Source organism: Gallus gallus, chromosome 1 (assembly GCF_016699485.2).
Source record: "Gallus gallus isolate bGalGal1 chromosome 1, bGalGal1.mat.broiler.GRCg7b, whole genome shotgun sequence".
Taxonomy (NCBI): domain Eukaryota; kingdom Metazoa; phylum Chordata; class Aves; order Galliformes; family Phasianidae; genus Gallus; species Gallus gallus.
The window spans coordinates 128,455,573-128,475,579 of record NC_052532.1 but is presented as its reverse complement, the minus strand read 5'-3'; the positions used below and the strand labels follow the sequence as shown (position 1 = coordinate 128,475,579).

The 20,007-nt window shown below is 36.9% G+C and overlaps 1 long non-coding RNA gene across 1 annotated transcript; it reads left to right on the top strand.

Annotated features, from left to right (window-relative positions):
• Positions 1 to 9,046: 9,046 nt before the first annotated feature.
• Positions 9,047 to 18,513, top strand: LOC112531506. The gene is made up of 3 exons (XR_003073291.3): positions 9,047 to 9,133; positions 9,623 to 9,686; positions 15,388 to 18,513. It is a non-coding gene; the product is annotated as an uncharacterized LOC112531506 (long non-coding RNA).
• The last annotated feature ends 1,494 nt before the right edge of the window (positions 18,514 to 20,007 follow it).

The window sequence follows — 20,007 nt, the reverse complement described above, 5'->3', positions numbered from 1 at the left end:
GATTGGTAATCAGGGCCAAAACTGGGATTGCCTAAGGAAAGTAAATTTGAGGAAGTCTGTTTTAGAAATGTGGTATTAAAAACAGGATTTTTCAATTCAGTCCAGTCAGCTGGCATGGGGAGGAGGGTTTTCTGTTCACTCTCCCTTTTGAAGTATTTTGTGTTCCAATATATCTTTTTTTCTTGCTTTTGATGTCTAGATTCGTGGCTCCTTCCATTCCTGAGAAAACAGACATTATTTTCACCCCTGCTGAAGAATTCAGTGAGGTTCAGGATTTCACTAGTCTGGATAGGAAAGTAAGTCTACTTCTAATCTGTGTTTCCGTGAATGACTATGTCTCTCACATGCCTGAAAAAATCTACATTTTTAGAGAAAAAAAAATAGGTAATTTGGTGTTGTAACATTGATGTTGCAAGTGACTGTTCAACAGAATTCAATGTTTGAACAGATGAATGAAAATATCTAAATTTAGATAGTGGGGTACATTATAAGTTTCTTAATAAATGGAGTCAGTTGTCACACCAAATAAGAACAGCTTATTCTGATCTCTTTACATTACTTTTTACATCTTTGTTGTTGGTCATACTGTAAAAAATAAAGCTCACATTTTAAAACTCTAGATGACTGCCTAAATTGCTTCTTAAAGAAAGTAGAAGCAATAAATGTTTCACAGAAGTAGTGGAAGATAAACATGATGATGACTTAATGTTTCACTGTTTACTTCTGTAGAAATTCTTTTTGCCAAAACAGTCTGTGATGGCTTTTTTTTTTTAGACGATGTTATTAAATCCTTAAAATATGGGTGGAAATGCAGAACAGCTGGAAGCAGAGCATATTTATCAATGGAGGAAGATACTACAATGGAATACGTGTAAGTATATTAAAAAAAAAAAAACAACATTGGGAAACACATGGTTTTCACTGCTGCAGATAAGAAGCAGTAGTTGGTTTTTGGCAAGTGCCCAAAAAGTAGATGCTGTAGTTAGAGTGGTGTACACCCTAAGTTTGTTTAAGGTAGAAGGACTACCTTTCAATTTGGAAATATGATCAGGTCTGTGCCCATTGTGTCATTGGAGAAGGAAACTTCAAAACACTTTTCTGTGGATGCTTATCTGTAGTATCCAAATGTCTTTTTTTTTTTTTTTTTTTTTTAATCTTGCCATCAGTACAGTTTCTTTGAAAAACATCTGCATTTCCTGCTAGACCTGATTACTGTTAGAACAGCCTCTTCTACAATGTCTCTTCCTTTCATGCTTTGGTCCACCTGTCAAAAATAATGAAATAAAATAAGTGTTCCTCAGACATCATTGTATTGACTCTGACTGGCTATGCTACAGTTGATATTGTTTCCTTCAGGAATACTTGAATATAGCCTCAGTTTGTTTTGGAATGAGACAAAGGTTTTCTTAATGATAAGGCATGAATTTACAGAAATTTCCCTCTTTTTTCTTACACAAAAAGTTGTAACAAGCCAAAGAAAACATTAATAGGTCTCAAGCATAGCGCAAGTGTTTTTTTACATGGTACAGCTTTGTGGATAGCCTATGTACATATTCCTACTTTCTCTCCCTCTCCTCTCTCTCTGTATATACATATATGCACACAGAGAACAAAGACACTTGATAGACAACAGGAAAATTGTTCATATGAGATTAACTGATCTCATTTGATTAATAAAGTAGAACTCTTTGCAAAGAGAAAGAATGTAATATATAGCTGTGAATGTTTTGTGGTTAGGCTAGTTTAACTGAGATTTCTGAGTTTCCTGTCTAATAGGAGCAGGGAGGCACAGCTGAAGTCTTGTCTTGGGTTGGATCCAACCTAATTCTCACAGGAAGCCTGGATAATGATTTTGATCTACTGCCTCAGACCAGAGCTTCACTTCAGAATTCATTGCAGCTCACAGAAGTGCAAGGTTAGCTGAGCTAACTTGACTGGCATGCCACATGCTCAAGGTTTTCACCATGTCAGTTCAATTAAATGTTCATTTCCATATAAAATAAAAACTCAAAGAACAAGTCTCTCTTTATTTCAGAACCATAATATTTACTTGTTTTTTGCAATCTGTCTTTAGAACTAGCCTGTAGTATCTGACTAACAGAAACAAAATAAGGTAATAATTCTGCATATCAAAATGTGTACAACTGAGTTCAGAATTTGACTTACATCATACAAAGCTTTTGAAATCTTTAGCAGGTCATAGATATAAACAAAATAATCAAGTGTGAGTCCACAGTGGTTTTGGAGAAAGGACTGGATATAAAGCTGGTGAAAATTCATAAAGGATTTCAAATATACTTCCACATAAAAGAAATGAAACTCTTCAAGACCCACACGTTCCTTTAAATTTTAGTGGATTCTGCTTGAGACACTGTTCTGCCTCTCTCTCATTCTATCTCACCCCCAAATGACAGAGTGTTGTCTACTAATCCTTGCTGGGGGCTAGAGAGAGGAGGTCTATCTTACATTTGCGTAAAATCTTCTCCTGCAATGGGTGGTTCTTCTATGCCTAAAACAATGCCAGCTGAAATCCTCCAACCAGTGGCCTATGAAAGTGGTGTTAAACATACTGGCCCTTTGAAGAAGGCCAGCATGTGTGGTGACTTCATTGGCTTTTGTGAAGGAATCAGGGAATTGCTTGATATACTTCTTGATATACCAAACCTGTGACAAGTCAAATGAAATTGTAAAATCACTGTACGATTTTAAAGGTAATCTATCAAATTCAGCAATGTGAGGTAGTGATTAAATACACCTAGTAGAAAAGACACAGATACAGTAAGATACTTGGTCCAATGTATACTGAAAACTGAGATCTATAAAAAGTTTAAATTATAAAAGACAGTGGGAAATTTTTCTCAATGTCCCAAAGCAAAATACAAATTATAGGTCAAGAAAACCTGCAAAGCAATGCTGAGGGAAAGAAAATCTTATTTTCATCATAATCCTGCAATGATTTCTGATGACTGCTAATTAATTGAGTGAGTCAAATACTTTTGAGGTGTGTGAAAATGTGCTGAAAACTTCATTTTTATTTGTATCATTTTAGACACATCAGCCTCTGTGCACAAATGAACTCATCCTGAATTGCAGACTTAACGTTTTGCACGTTGTTAATAGGAACAGAGTGTGATACAGAAATCTGAAGAGCTAGTAAGATAATTTTCCACAAAACCCAACAGATGTTCATGAAGACAGCTGGGCTTTTTGAGTCTAACTCTTAATGTGAAACTTGTTTGTTTACCTCTATACTGCCCCACTTTGGACTTCATGTTGGCCTATTGTTTGTGGTTAGAGAATTAAAAACTCTCTCTCCTTAAAAAACACATGGAAGAGGGTGCAAAATATTTGGTCCGTTTCTGTCTTGTTGCATCTGTACCCCTGTTGTGAAAATGCACAATGACCCTGAAATACATGAGGGACAAGAACAAAGGCATGGGGGCCAAAGACAGCAGAATGGTAGTTTTGAATGACATTCAGCAGAGACAGCAGCTGGTAGATCACTGAGAGATGTTTGTGAGAGCCAGATGTTTCCAGCTGCTGACTGCTGCTGTCTTGATTCTTGGGAGACAGTATTTTCTGGTTCCCACAAGCACAGAAAGAGAAAAATGTGATGTTCCAAACAACTCTGAGAAGACAGTTGAATTGCTCTAATATGTTTGTGGAGTAGGGAGAAAATTCTGTTTCCCTCCTGTTGAAACTGCTTCTCCTTGCGTGAATAGGCTTGAGCTTCCCAGTCTGTGCCCCCACTACATCACTCATACACAGAAATGTGATCCAGATCAAGCCATAAGCACATACCAACATTTCTGTCCTGCTAAATCAACTAAAGTGCATGATGTAGAGCTGAGGCTGGCTGTGTGCTTTCGTCCTAGCTCCATTCTGGGTATGTGACCAGATGGTCCCCGATACAGCTTAAATCCTCTGAGTGCTAAGTTAGCCTGAACAAATCCAGACCTCATGGAATGCTCTCTGTGCTCTGTGACCATGCAGTGTGTGACCAAAATGAACTCATTCAAACAAAGACAAATAAGATATTTGTTAGGTCCCAGAGAAAGTACATTCATAAATGATGTTGGTATAGAAGTTAGGATATTTACTTCTGAGGACAGGAAAGGCAAGGGAAGATGGAAACATGCTCACCCAGTCCAGTACTAACTACTCTGTAAAATATTTGTAGAAGAAAAATCCATTGGTCTTTTGTTCCCACACACAGGGATGAGAAAATAGTAAAGTTCTATTTAATATCTACTTTTAAAAGGGAAAAATATAATGTTTTTTGTTATTTTGGTGATAAACGAATTGTCTATATATGTATGTGTGTATGCTTAATGATGCACTTTAAAAGGCGTATGTGTTTATTGGTACACACTCTGTTTGGAGTGGGTCCAGAGGAGGGCCATGAAGATGACCAGAGGGCTAGAGCACCTCCCATACAAAGACAGGCTGAAAGAGTTGGGGTTCATCAGCCTGGAGAACAGAAGGCCCCAGGGGGACCTTATAGCAGCTTTCCAGTACTTGAAGGGGCCTGCAAGAAGGTTGTGGAGGGTCTGTTTAGAAGGGCATATAGTAACAGGATGGGGGAAATTGCTTTAAACTGGAAGAGGGTAGATTTAGACTAGATATTTGGAAGGAATTCTTTACTGTGTGGGAAGTGAGACACTGGAACAGGTTGCCCAGTGACGCTGTGGATGCCCCCTCCGTGAAGGCATTGAAGGCCAGGCAGAGATAAATAGCAGTTTGGTTTTTGAAAAAAACAAAACAAAACAAAACAAAAAAAACCCACAACAGAAGTGAAGGAAATAGTACAAAGTGAAGCGTGTTTTGTCTACAAAATTTCTCTATAAAACAGCCAAAGAAAATGTGAGAAAGTTTACTAGGATGACCAGGGGAATGAAAGCTTACTGTATGGGAAGAACTTAAGGGACCCCTTGTTTGTTCTGATGTGTTCAGTCTGATGGGTGAAAAGCAGTGTGGCTGGAAATAAAGTAAGATTTCTGGTTTGGGGTACTATTCATCCAGACTTGTAATTTTTTTCTGTTGACTTGCATCTCAGCTAAACATTTGTGAAACTTTCTGTGAACTGTAAGTTATAAGAAGTTGTGCTTAAGGAACACTATATAGAAAGTGCTTCAGAATGAAATAGCTCCCTAGATCCTACAACTGCTTTGTGTCACTGACATTTGTGCCAGTTTCCTGAATGCCAGTAGCACCCAAGAGCAGAATGTCTGTAGTCCTGAACTGATCCCTGTAGCGGCTGAACTCCCATTATTTTTGATTGCTTGAGGCAGCAACAGGAACGACAAAAGAAGCCAAGCACCACTGTCAGCTGAAACTCAAACCCAGTGTGCTTTCCTGGCACAGATAAACTCAGCTAACCACAGAACTTCATAGCTGGGAACCTGCTTTTTGTCTGTTCGTGGTCCTTATCTCTGTGAGAGTACAGAGAACCTGAAGATCTACAGAAGCTGATGCATAGATAGATAAAATTCTAAGATTGTCAGAGGAAAGATCTAGAGATAAATCTATATTTTTTAATTATTCCTATCAATATTATACTGAAGGATAATCTTGTAATGAGAAAATGGCACATAAGCTGATGAAGAATGTGTTAGGATACATGTTAACAGGCACATGTTAACAGGCATCTAACCATCAGAGAAAATAAATGATGAAAGAACCTTTCAATAAGCAAAAAGAATTAATATCAAGTTGAAAATAAAAAGTGGTACAGGTTAACTGTACGAGGACTGCTCCAAATTTAATGTCTCCTATTTTATGATGTTGGCTCAAGAGATCAGTGGTGGATGGTGGCTGTATGGAAACAGATTGAACCCTCCCACCAATATCCCATTACATTTTGTTTCTGTGCAACAAATGGCAGCAGAGGGGTGGTCTGACAGAATGGTGTCTGACAATGAAGTGTGGATGACATAAATGTGTGGAATTGAATTCCTCCATGCAGAAAAAATGGCACTCGTTGACATTCATCAATGCTTATTGAACACTGATGGAGACCAAACAGTGGATTTCAGCACAGTGAGCATGGGGTGGTGGTTTTCAATACTGGTGGCAGCAACAGTGGGTAACCTCTGCTGGTGCAGATTTTTATGAGTGCACCATGCGGGCTTTTGTTTTCTGGGATAATGCATAGTTAATCATGACTGTTGAAAAACAGTGGCTTGTAGCTGAGAATCTGGTCTATCAAAAACTGTTATTGTGCTCTTTGTATCTGTTGTAGTTTCCATGAAAATAAACAGGAGGCATTATTTTTGGAGCAACCTATGTCTGTCACTTTTGGACCTGTTCTATCTGTGATTTCATAAATATCTAGTTTTCATAATTCGGAGTAGAGTAGCCATAAGAGAGACACAGAAAGTCACTTTTCCTTGGGAGAAACAAGTCCTAGTACTCTGTAAGGTACAATTTGAATTCACTTTAGGAAGAGGGTGTAACTGAAATAAGGACTGAGAAGTCCCCAGATGTTTATCTGGGAAGGATAGAGGGTTGTAAAAATACCATGTTTATTAGTGTTTTTCTTAAACAGTGTAAATGTTTATGAACATTTATCCTCAGAACAGACACTATAGGACACATTTTAGTATTATAACTGAGACAAAACAGCATTGCTCAGGTTTAATTTTCACTCAGCAGAATTTCAGTTAACTAGGGAACATCAGTTTCTCCAACATAAATCAGATATGGATTTTAGTATCAAACTTTTCATCTTTCCAGCTGCAGCCTCACCCTAAAGTCCTGTGAAATATGAATCAGAACTTTGTTCTAAATCCTTCAATATATCTATCTTGCAGTTTTGAGAATGTTTGCCTTTATACATAAACTTATATTGGATCATTAAGATTTTGCCTTGGGTCCACTTTATCTTAAATAAAAACATCTGATTTGCTTCACCAAATCTGAATTTTGTTTTGGAGGAATACAAAACAAAGGTCAAAGATGTACTGCATTCTTTTAAAAACTATTGGACTGATTGGTAAAATGGTAACAAAATCTGATACAAACTAAGAAAAAGTTCTGTGGAGTGCATTATTTCTTTGGTAAAAGATCTACAGTGCTAAGAACTAAAATGTTTGAGTGTCTGCCGAGAAAAGTTGGAAGGGGAGGGAATTTTTCCAAGTGAGGAAGGATGGCTCCAGCTAGGAAGGTTATCACATCACATTGGAGTAAGCAGATGACATGACTAAGGCCCCAGTCCAGCAAAGCACTTAAGTGTGTGGGTACCCTGTTTGACAGTGGTTGGCTGGTTACCTTCTTGATATATGAGTTAATTACTGGGACACTTTTTCTCCCAAGACAACAACCTACAATTTTTTTGCCAGAAGTAGACTGAAGACAGAAATCACAGACAACTGCAGAAGGGACTTCCTTACTGCAGTGGCTGAACAACTCGTAGTTATCTTTATGGTAACATTTAGAAGTCTAATACTATTTTATATTATCTGTTCTTGTTCATAGTGCAAAAAAAGCATACAAATGGCCATACTCATTCTCAAAAATGTTATACTATGAAATGAGATGAAAGTTTTGTAAAAATAAAAGAAGCCAATCCCCTTGACTCATAATGTAGGGACATTTTTATAGCAATAAATAAAAACAGTGTCTACTAAATGTGACGCCAGTTTCAGCAGATACAGTAAGAGAAATAAAAACAAGCTTAAATGAAGTCTCTAAGGACTCTTTCAACTGAAAATAAATGGATGATGAGCACAGAGAAGTCCACAGTGTATAAAATAACAAATACTTCAAAACTGCTGACAGCAGGGCTGGACTGCTAAGGTGAAGAATGCTCAGGAAACTATGTAGCATAAACAAAAGGCTGTTTTAAGTAATCAAGTGAGCCTACACTTTGAGAGCAATGCCATGTCATTTCAGCTTATGTCAGACACTAGTCTGTGTCTAGTGTCATCTCAGTGGTGGTGAACGTGCTGAGCACTTTCAAGCCCCAAAGTCACAAAGGCCATAAAGGAAAAAATAATTGGCCTGCATTAATACCCTGGGCAGCAAAAAGTCAACTGTTGGGAATGCAAGGACAAGTTCAGTAATTGCTTTCCCCATTCAGAAGAATATTATTATGTGTCTAAGATTTCAAACTGAAGATCACATTAGAAATATGTCACAAGGAATCCAAGCAGCAGAGTAATTTGACTGACTGGACAGACAGGAAACACAAAATCCTAGAAAACATTGAAGACTGCAAAAGACAAAATTAGAGAGAGTTTTATGTTGCAAGTTTTAGGTTAACACATTTTAGAAGTATTTTTAATGCTAGAACCACTACTTAGATTAGTATTAGGAAGCAGTGTAAATAAATCCCAAAGTGGGAACTGTGTAAGACAAAGACACGTGCACACCCAAAAATATTCGTACAAGGTGAATGCTGAGCAGCTCTGTAGTTTGAAGGCTTTTTTTTTTGTCTAAAAGAGAGATAGTAAAACACCATCCTAGCCATAATCTGAACAACAGTGATACAGAACTGAACAAAATTCTGGTATTCTTGTGTTTGTGTTTAAGTGTTTAAAACACTTTCAAAAAACAATATAAATTCAAGTCAGTATATAGATACTTGAACAATCTGTCCCTAGTGCTTCTGATTCCTTCCAGTTAAAAAACATAAAAAGATTTCTTTTGCTTAGACTCTGAAGTGAGGGCTCTTGGCATACAGCACACACACAGCTTTTACTCTGTAGGTAAAGCCTATCAGCCAAGAAAGCCGCATCTTAGTTCAAGAGAGAGAAAAAAAAAAGCCTGGAGAGCTTCTAAAGCAACAGTATTTTTTTTCCGAGTACTTTTGACAATGAACATTTTTATTTATGTTACTGAGCTCAGGAAAACATTCAAATTCCCATGTCTGGGTGCATGACCTGTTAGTACCACATATTCAAAAGAAGGCAGGATATTGGAATGCCAGTCATCTTTCTGCTCCATGTTTGGGTGTTTTCTTCTCCCCACCCCCCCACCCCCCCCTTTTTTTTTTTCCTTAAAAAAAAAAAAAAAGTATAAAGGACACCTGGGCATATGAACTTGCAGGAATCTCTGACATGCTCTGACAAATGTCTGAACTGGAAGACCAAGAGACCAAGACTCTGCTTTTCACTGCAGCGAACCCCAGCAGGTAAGTCTAGACAACGTATTCTTTTTTCAACTGCACATTTTATTACAACACGGGAGGAATTTGATCACTCTAGCAGTTCTACTTTTTGTCCAAGACTCTGTCCCACTGGAAATCCAACTGGAGGGAAAGGGGAAAAGGGGGCAATGAGAAAGACTCATTTGACACATATTTGGTTGCACTTTCCCAGAAGGAAAGCCATCTGAAAGAGCTCTTCTAGCAAGTCAATTATTTCTCAGATATGTCTGAAAATAAGCTCTCTAGACTAACACAGAAATTTACAACAGAGTAATGAGTTCACAATTAGTTAGCATACTTTCTGTGAACCTGAAGTGTGTATTTCAACTTCTTTCTACCCCAGGTTCAGGTTCTCAGAATAGTTGTAAGTAAAATTACTGACTCACATGTATCTTCATTCTCACATTAATGTGGGACACTTTTTCATGAAGGTTATGGTCTTCTGATGCTTGCCTGTCTTTGTGTTTTACTTAGATTTTCATTTGAATTTTTATATGGTGATCCCTTATCCAGCAGTGTGCTAGATGTTGATTTGAATGTAAGTATATTCATAAAAGTCAAGTAATTTAAGAAGTACATTCCTGTGGCATCATGAGTTCATCTTGATTTCCCATGTGGATTCTATGTAATACAGTTCAGCATTTTCAAAGTTTGCAATACTTTACAAGCAGGTCAAATCATTATTAAATTTAACTTGAGGTTTATTTGGGCACACTGAAGAGTCTTAGCCTATTCTGAAAGATGCTGAACATCTGTGCATGTGGCAACTTAATTTTAGGTTCTTTCCCAAGCAGGAATCTGGAATCCTAACAGGATGTGGGGGCACCACTGTGGATTTAGTTTAGAACATTTTCTTTCAGGGAGTCATATTAACCAGTGTGTTGTTTCTGCTCCCCCTATTCACATCATTTAGGGTGAGAGTCAGGCAAATGAGATTAAGGTGTAAAACAGAACACACACAGACCTCTGAGGAGTTGGATTTAATGATCCTTGTGGGTCCCTTCCAACTTGAGCTGTTCTATGACTCTTTGATCCTAGAGTTATGCTCTTCCAAACATTAAAGTCTTCACCAAAAGCTTCAATGAAATACTTGGAAATTGTTTGTAATATTGGCAGATATTTTTTCCTTTACTTCACTTTTGAAGCAACTGAGCCATTTTCTGTATAACCTTTTATGAAATACAAAGAAACAAAATAAAAACATGAATCATGAAGCAGAAGCAAAGGGCAAGCTGGAAAGTTTCGGCCCAAATAATTACTAATTACTTTTAGCCCAAAGTACTAAAAACCTACAAATTGAGGCTTTTAATGAAAAGTGTTAAGTAATCTTATTTCAGACACTACTGCTTGATATGACTACAGAATAATACACCTCATCATGACGGGATTAATTACTTGACGACTGCAAACTTGAATTTCTTCAGACTCTTAATGCAGCTAATGTAGAAATAAGATTCCATGTATGAAAATCGTTCTAAACTAATAACAACTTATTAATAAACAATCAGCTACTATACTATCAAATATAGGCCGTGTAGGTAGTTCATTTTTGAACTAGTGTGCAAACAAATCTTGAAAGTTAGTTCAATGTGATTTTAACAACCCAGTGGATTCTACTGCTGTTCTCATTAACCTTGTTCTTTAGACTTTTTATTGTAATTCTTTCCAACATTTTCAGTGCTTGGTTTTAAACTACTATTCTCATACAAAGATCTGTCAGATACTGTCCTGTGATTTGAAAATAAATGTCAAACATAATTATGTTTCCTGAACTAAAAACTAGGAGGATAATCTTGACATGATAATAATAGGATAATAGGAAACCTCAAAAAATGATATGTGCTACCTTCTATCTCAAAGTTCTTAAGTTTCTAAATCATCTTAACTTATCTTTACTGAAGAGTTATGGTATGAGTGTACCGTGTTTATGCATCAGCTGTGACGACTGGTCAAAATCTTTCCTTATTATCAACAATTTAATCTCGCCGAAGTCAATAAGATTATACCAATTTAGAGCAAATAATTATTCACTCACTTCTTTTAACGGCAGTATATCTTCTGATGACATGATGCATGTCTTGTCTATTGCAGCATGCAGTCCTCCTTGTTATCTTTCTCAGCATGTCTTGCAGATCAGTACAAAAACAAAGTGAAAGGTTAAATAGGAAGTGCTGTATAAATATCCACAAACAGGCAAAGATCCTTGTGTTCAGCAAGCAGTGTTTCCCCCTTACTGTGCTAGATAGAGATTTTGGCTGTCTTGAAAACTCCTTTTGAGGAGCTTTGCATTTTTAGGATAAATATAGTGAGATCAAGGACATGTTTAACTAGAAACTACATCAAGTGCAAGGTCTTTCATTGGGGTAGGAGCAATCCCAAACACAAATACAGGTTGGGCGGAGAATGACTTGAGAGCAGCCCTGAGGAGAAGGATTTGGACATGTCAGTTGATGAAAGACTCAACACGAGCCAGCAATGTGCGCTTGCAGGCCAGAAGGTGAACTGTATCCTGAGTTGCATCAAGAGAAGTGTGACCAGCAGGTCAGGGAGGTGATTCTGCCCCTCTACTCTGCTCTTGTGAGAACCCATGTGTAGTACTGTGTCCAGTTCTGGAGCCCCCAGCATAAGAAGGACATGGAGCTGTTGGAGCAAGTCAGAAAGATGGTCAGAAGACTGGAGCACCTTCCCTACCGGGTCAGGCTGAAAGAGCTGAGGCTCTTCAGCCTAGAGAAGAGAAGCTTCAGGGAGACCTTAAAGTGGCCTTCCAGTACCTGAAGGAGGCATACAGGAATGCTGGAGAGGGACTATTTATAACAGCAGGTAGCAACAAGATGAGTGTAAATGGCTTAAACTGGAAAAGAGTAGGTTTAGTCTAGATATTAGGAAGAAATTGTTTACTGTCATGATCCTGAGACACTGGAACAGGCTATCCAGAGAGTTTGTAGATACTCCCTCAAGGCATTCAAGGCCAGGCTGTATGGGGGGTTTTGAGCAACCTGGTCTAGAGGGAGATGTCTCTGCCTATGGCAGGGAGAAAGGGGATTGGAAATAGAGGATCTTACAGGTCCCTTCCAACGCAAACCATTCTATGATTCTATGATTCTATAATATTGATACCATTTTAAAATACATATTTTTAAATTTGCAAAAGCTTTGAAGTGTGTTCCTCGACAGCTCATTTGTTTTATTATTAAGCCAAGGAAAATCAAACTGGATTTTATTAAAATCTCTTTTCTTTTCATGGATTATAAATCTCATTCACATAACATCAGGAAAGTGCTACTTCCAGCATCTTCTCTGAATCCTGCTGGCAGAACATAAGTTAAGAGTCTTCCAGAGTGGAGAGTTTTCCTGAGATGATGATCAAAGCAGTGCAATTTGCTGCTTTCACTGCAGCATCTGCAACTGGACCATAGCTTTCTAAAATGCCAGAGTAGCTGAAAGGAATGAAGAGAGGCTATTCAAAGCTATACTGGAAGATACTCCTTTTCTAGGAAAGGCAGTAACTGAACCCCTGAAGGAGAGTGCATTAAATATATATATGTAGGTACATTTCTATGTATATGTGTACACAGAGAGAATGCACATATACAAACACAAACATTATATACACATACCTGATTTAAGAGAGTATGCCACACAAATGCATGTATGCATATCAGGATATGCACCTTTAAATAAATTGAGTATAAGTTCAGAGTATTGCCCCAAATTTATAATTTCCTCATATAACCATTTAATTCTGAGGTATCTATCTGGACACTTGTTCTGGGTGAAGACAGAAAACAGAATATTATACAATTAGCTGCGGTGAACAGTATGAAATCAGGTTACTTCTGGAGTAAATCACTAGTGACCCAAGCTGTTATGAACTGGATGTAAGCAACAGCATCTCACAGAATGGCTATAACAATGAGGATGGCACGGTCCACTTGTCTCTTGTTGAATGGGAGGTAGTCTTTAGTCATTTTGTTTTTCCTTTACCCAGGTCTTCACATTTCAGTCTATATTTAGTGAAATCTTGCAGTATATTTAGACTTAACAACTTCAATTTAATTACTTCTACTGAAAGAACATAGTAACGGTGTCTAAACCCAAGAAATTGTCAGTATGACAAAGTATGAGAAATCACTCTCAGATGCATTTTCCTCTCAGGGATGGTCTGACATCTGTAATTAGTGTTAATTTTTGCTTTCTTCACTTTGGAGAAAATCCATGTAGTGCCAGAAAGCTTGATTCTAATCTTCAGTAATTGAATTTAACTGATGGGATATGTCAACAGATATGAAGAAATCTTCATCCAGGAAGGGCTCAAACAAATCTTTGTTCAGCAAGTCTCCCCTGATCAAATTATTTTGCTTCCTATATCTTGTATTTAGTTATGCATAGGTAGTTGCTTTGTTTTACATGAGGTTAATCAGAGAGAGAAAAAAAATATATATCTTTGGAGCCTCTTAGCTAACAGACCCTACGCATTTCGGCACTTCTGTGCCTGATTATGTAAAAAAGCCTGTTTCTTATTATTTTTCTTTTTTATGAGCTGGGAATCTCTCTCAGCTTCACTGGCATTCTGTATGAATCACTTGGACTATTTTTATTCTAATAACAATTCTTTTCTAAAAGTTGAACTGGATAAACTGAAAACTCTTAAACGTTGCCTAACAGTTTAAGAATGGAACTGGAAGCTGCTAGAGGAAACTGTAACAGGATACATTTTGTTTTAAAGGCTTGGCTCCACGTAGCTCAAATACACACAAAATGAAGTCTCAAATACCAAAAAAGGTTCACAACAAAGGAAATTCATTAGTCCCCAAAATCTTTGATTGCGGATAAATTTCATGACACATATTCAGAGTCTCACTTTATGTCTCCTCTCAATTTAACTCTTTGCAACCTTTAACCCTCTCTCTCAACGTAAGAACAGATAATTTATATGAGTCAAAACACGATTAATGGAGCAGCATGACATACAGCATGAGGCCCCTGGGCCAGGAAGACCTTTGTTATAAGTGTATCTTACAGTCTTTCCAGGGTACTCAAAATACTCACTAATGAGGGAAAATGAATTTTTTGAGGCACTTTTCTCATTATTGTTATCTTCACTGCTATTAAATGCAGTTGTGTGTCCAATGTATTGAGATTACGAGGGTATAGAAGAGGTTTCTTTTTTGTTGTGGTTGTTTTTTTTGTTTTTTTTTTTTGTGCAAGTTTGAGAAAGATGGGGATACAGCCTAATTGAGGGCTTCAAGTCATCCACAACACGGGAAAAAACCTACATAAATTTCTCTGGCCTTTGAAAGCTGCTACAAATTCAGCTCAAATAGTTCCTTGTTTATAGTCTAGAGAATCTGAAATTAAGCCATGTTTTGTGGAAAACAATGAGAATGAGAACTTTTGTGAAACATAACTTCTCTGAATAATATCTTTGGCTTTTGTAATTATTACATTTCTTCACTAGAATGATCATTAGGTGGTACAGCTTTCATGCTATCAAGAGGATTGAACAAATGGTGCTTTGCACTGGGAGGTTCTGGTTCATTGTCATCCCAGTGAGGCAGGCACTCTGCCAAGTATTGCTTAAAATGGCATGTGCTAAAACTAACACTATAAAAAGACGGTAACCTTTTAAGATAGGTAACCTTATCTCCCTTCTGATGCTGGAATGAGTTGTTCAGTGCTGATTTTTTCTCTAATTAGGGTGCAGCATGCTGTGTAGGTTCTGTCCCAGGAAGGGTTACCCCATTTTGGCCATTCTAGATATTTTTTAGAATAAAACAACTCTATTCATCATTTTTACAGTCAAATGAAAGGATGTTCGTACAAGAACCACATAATACACTGTTAGATAAAGGTAGAGCCGTGCCAGTAGTAGACTGTTACCAGAACAAAGTGGGAGCTGCTTGTGGACTCCTCTGTTTCAATAAATCATCTGTGGCCAAGGAATTTGCACAGTACAACACAGGCCAGAAAGACATGCTGTACATGCAGCATGGTGCAGCATAGCACAGAATGGGATGTCTGATCCTGCTTAGGTTAACCATGATGTGGACCACCAACTTCTCCACATAGAGTGGTCTTCTGCTCAGGATCACTACCTATGGTTATATATATATATACTTATGTATGCTGCATGAAAGCATTCACGAGACTATATAAAAGGATGTGTGTCAAACAGCTTTGATATAATACAAAAATCTCATTATATTCTGAGAGATTTTTTTCTTTCCAATTACTCACAGGGCAAAGTCAGATGAAACGTTAAGGTAAGCTTAACTTTTCAGTACTGTTGGAAGAGGTGCTTCTGCTGTCAGACCTCATTTCAGATTACTTTGTACTTTCTTTTTTGCTCATAGACTTTTCAATAGTTACTGTTACTGGATGAGCCAGTTCAGCTCCCCTTATCAGGCAGAAAGTTACACAACTGCAGAACTTTCCCCTTCCTCCCTTCCTCCCTTCTTCCCTTCTTCTCTTCCTCCCTTCCTCCCTTCCTCCCTTCCTCCCTTCCTTCCTTCCTTCAACAAAATAGATTCTGTAAGCAATCTAGGGGAAAATTTCTGTTGGAACAGAGAAAGCACAACAGTGTGTTATTTGGTAGTTGCAACCCATTAAATCAGGTCACCCCACCTTGCCTGACTGCCTTGTAAGTAATCCTCTTGCCCACACAAGCAACATATTGTGTGACAGACATGAGATCCAAAGATGATATATATGAATTATTTTAATGACACAGGTTAATGTTACAGAATGTTGACATGTCTCTTACGGTTTTCTAGTAATTATGTACACCCACCTTCCATGGATACTGTAACAATAACACAGTAATACTGTCACTAGCAAGCCTAGCAAGACTTCTCTGATTCTAAACAAATAACTAGCAGCATTTCTGAAGTTTAACAAGCTAATAGCTGTCCTGCACAGTATGAGAAAACTTCAAAAACGTTTTTTTTAACCCTTATTATTAAAGATGAACCTCAATTTTATATAAGAAAAGTTCTCTTGTATGAAATATTGATGCCCTTTTTTTTTAAAGAAGGACCATTTTAAGTGAAAAATTATTAACATGGGATTTTTTTTTAATATGGATTTTGGGGTCCAAGTATTTTCCAAATCATTTCAGTAGGTTGTTTTACTTGCTTGCTCTATAGAAGCTTTATGTATTTGTTGTCCTTGGTTACCAGCTATTTTTTCCCAGGTTAATGAAAGTGTTGTTCACTTGCTCTATTAACATGATTTTTTTTCAGTGAAGCTCATAAAGGCACAGAGAAGTTCTTCTTAATATGAGAGTACAGTGGCACAATCCATTGAGCGTATATGGTAAAACCAAGAAAAAAAAGCCTACTTTTGAGCCAGAGTTTTAATGATTTATGACAATGGGAGTAAAGTTAACTGTGAGCCTCCTGAAGGTATTGTTAGTTCAAGAGCTATACAATATATGTGTGATGCCATGTGTGCTTTGAGTGATACAAAGCCCAGTAGGAGGCAATTACATCTGACAGCACCACTTATTGTTTTAATTTTATAATCTGACTATCCATCTCATGTCATTCCACTCCTATACCTGTCAAGACTCACACTGTTGCATCCCATCTACAGTCGCCAGCAGTTCCCACTTGGTGATCTGGCCCATTAGGCACCAAAAATGCATAAATTCTTTGATATTATGGCCAGCTGTGCTTAACAAATGGAGTCATGGAGGAGGGAAGAAGCCATAGTGCAGTACTGCTGCCAACAGATATATTTCCTTTTATGGAGGCCCTGCATTCAAACAAGTGCTTAGTAGGTGGTACACAGCCGCAGTCCAATGTCATAGCATCTTCTTCATCTAATTACCCCAGGTGTTGGACGCATCACTCTCACCATTTCAAGAGTGACAGTGGATCTTGCCTGTGGGAAGGGAAGCATGAGAGGAATGTCCTAAATTATGATCCCCTTCCTCTATTGCATTCCCTATTTCTCTCTATTACATCATCTCTGAAACCCAACATGATATCAGTGAAAGAGTGCTCACAGAGAAGGTTAATATTTTGGGTGGCTCTTCATCCCTGCTAAGTATATTTTATTCTAGCAAAGTTATTAACATTTTTGCTAATTGTTCAGTGTTAGTGTTAATAGAATGAACCAGCAATAAAAGGCTTTCACAGAAAAAAAAAAAAAAACAAACAGTATCTTTTGTTAGAAAAACAGAGTAGCTGAAAAATCACATGAACATTTAGAACATATACACCAATCTTCAGCTTTACACATCAATATAAGACAACTAACAACCCACTATTTCTACCATAAGATGGTAATTCTCCGCATGTTTCCTTCATGTGTTTCCTCACTGTGTGCAATAGATTCTGTCTTACTGTTTATCTTTTCAAGAGAGCACTTTCTTCTGGGGATGATTAATGGAATGTTAATTGCTCTGTGCAAGACCTTAAACCATATTTCATCACTTGGAATGCATTATGGTCAAATGGAAAACAATAAGAGAGAGGGAATACTCTCTATTACATCACACAAGTAACAATGAAGGTACAAGCCAGATGTGCATAGGTATGGGGAAATTTTATATTGAACGCTCATTTGAAAATACATTTTCTGTTTATTGATAAATAAAATACAAATTGGGCAAAATGAAAACCTAAAGGCCTGGCAGTTATTTGTTTATGCTCTGTGCAGCTCTGTGAGTGGCCTGATGTGAGATGGCTTTATAAACTAAACTATTATTTTAAGAACAGAGGGATACTGCCTCCACGCTACATGTCTGCTTCTTGAAATCTCTCCATTACATTTCCACCATAAAGATAATTTTAAATTGGAAATATCTGTTGTGTCCATATTTGTCATGCACTCCACCATTAAGAACCCTTCATGGGTTATCATGAAGAGTACGTAACTACACAAGTGTAGATTAAAACTAGCAAACAAATCTTTCTTTCATCAGTGCATTGAGTTGTAGTTACTATCGTGCTTCTTATAGTTAGCATTTATACTGAAAGAAATGTGAAAAAGATAGAAATGTAGATGCTAAAGGAATCCCAAGATTTTTCAGTTTCTTCTCTTCCTTGAGTAAGAATGTTGACTGTGACAGATATCTGACTGAATTTTTTTTTACCTGTCTCCAAAGATGAGAAATTTACAATAATTTAAGATATAATAATAGTGTTTAACTGTTATTACAATAACTGAGTTTTCTTATAATATAGCCTAAAGGTAGCTTGCAGTAAATTAACTCAATTATTCTCAATACTAACCTCAGTGAGACTGAGAAACAGCTGTTTACTAGCTCTGTAAGGATTTCTCATACACTTGATTAACTGCTGTGTTTAATATTCAGACGTTTTTTTTTTTTTCTCCGATTCTAAAAAAAAAAAAAAAAAAAAAAAAAAATCCTATTTCTATTTATTTGTATAGGTTAACTTTCCTAGAACACTTTCTTGGATTCCTTTCAACTTTTTTTATATTTGAGCCTGGTTGGGAAGGGTGTAATCACATTATCTCCACTGTGTTGTTTCACATAACCCTCCTTCTGGTGTGATGTTTTGTTTGAAATAGTATCATAATTTGGACCACTCCTATCTGTTCCTCACCAATAGTTTGTTATTTGTTTATTCAATTTCAAACTTTTGAGTAAAATTATTGAATTTAGATTTATTGAATTGAATTCATCGATTTCCAGTCATTTCACTTATCTAAGATCATTCTGATTCATAATTCTGTTTTCTGTGCTATAAATTCTTCAAGTTTTATATTACCCACCTATTTTCAGAATGTCTTCCCTATGCATGATATTTTTAAAATGAAAATTTGGAACAGTACTGGTCAAGAAAAAACAACCTGGGCTGGACTCAGTTGACATGTTCTCATAACTCACAACCCATTATTCATGACTCCTCTTTCAATGTTTTGAAAATATCTGTTCTCTCACTTAATAATAGATAAATCATATTTCCTTAGTTTAGAGACGAGAGCATCCTGTGTGACTATGTAAAAAATTTTGTTTAATATATCAGTCCTCTCTTCCCATTCTCTGAGGTAATTACTTTTATGAGAAGGTAACTAGTTTGCTTTGACATGAGTTGTGGTGGAAACTTGCAAAACAGCTGCTTCCTATCACTGAGTTATTCTACAGATGCTCTTAGATTGTTTAGTAATGAATTAAACAAAATACTTCTACTGATACCAGAGTTCAGCTGTTTTATGTTTTCTCAACTACGGCATTAGTATTTTTTTCAGTTCATTTCTGCCTCACTTGGCCTTCATGAGCTTTTGATGATAATCACTAAAATGTGTAAGTGAACCGGCTAGTGTTATGAGGATCTTATCAGATCTTGATGGTATGAACAATGAACATCAATGAACATTATTTAATTCTTTTTTATTTTTTTAATTTTTCTACTTTTCTGGCCTATGTTCCCACCTTTGCTTGTATTGCTTGTAAGTAGTAGTAAGGATATGGTCACAATAAACCTCTTTTTGTGATGGTCAAAGCAACAAATTGTATACAAAACTTCAATTACAATCTGTAATCAACATGGCTGTAATGAGACATCTTGTTACTTTGTTTCTCCAAAAAAGATGTCAGATAAATCTTTTTTTATCCATTTTCAAAGCAAAAAAGCAAGGAATGTTTTAGTTTGTTTTTGTTTTGTTTTGTTTTCCCCATGGAAACAGCAGGACTTATTTTGATTAACCAAGTAAAAATTGTGAAACCTTCTCAAATCAAGAGCAACAACTCAATCTCCCATCACCTCTCAAAAATGGGAAAGGAATAAGCTCCACTGGCCTTGAATGCATGGCTCCTGCTTGTTCTGAAAGATGAATGAGGGATTCTGAATAAAAGAATTAGTGAAGTATAATGTCCTCAAAGTAAT